The sequence below is a fragment of the Penaeus monodon genome, chromosome 30, assembly GCF_015228065.2.
Source record: "Penaeus monodon isolate SGIC_2016 chromosome 30, NSTDA_Pmon_1, whole genome shotgun sequence".
NCBI lineage: Eukaryota > Metazoa > Arthropoda > Malacostraca > Decapoda > Penaeidae > Penaeus > Penaeus monodon.
In genome coordinates, this window is record NC_051415.1 from 36,823,910 (window position 1) to 36,824,163 (window position 254).

Here is a 254-nt window from a genome sequence, read left to right on the forward strand (position 1 = left end):
CCACACTTGCACTTTGAGCTTCTTGAGCAGTTTTTATCATCATTTCTATGAATTTTTCTTGAACTGGACATAAAATGCAATTAAGAATCACTGAAAGTCTCAGACTAGATTAGAGAGGAAAAGGCTTTGCTAAAAAAGCCCCTCTTTTGTCTAGCCTCGCTTTGACTGTAGTTCCTGTTGCTTAGTTACTTCAAACAATCATTACTTGACCAATTTATTGCTGTTTTCATCACATTTTCATTGAAGAGCTCTTC

At 35.8% G+C, this 254-nt stretch overlaps 1 protein-coding gene across 2 annotated transcripts in view; it reads right to left on the minus strand.

Moving 5' to 3' along the window:
- The window catches only part of LOC119592768 (chromobox protein homolog 1-like), a gene marked incomplete in the record, with an annotated part of 23,118 nt that overhangs the window by 3,365 nt on the left and 19,499 nt on the right, over nucleotides 1-254 (minus strand).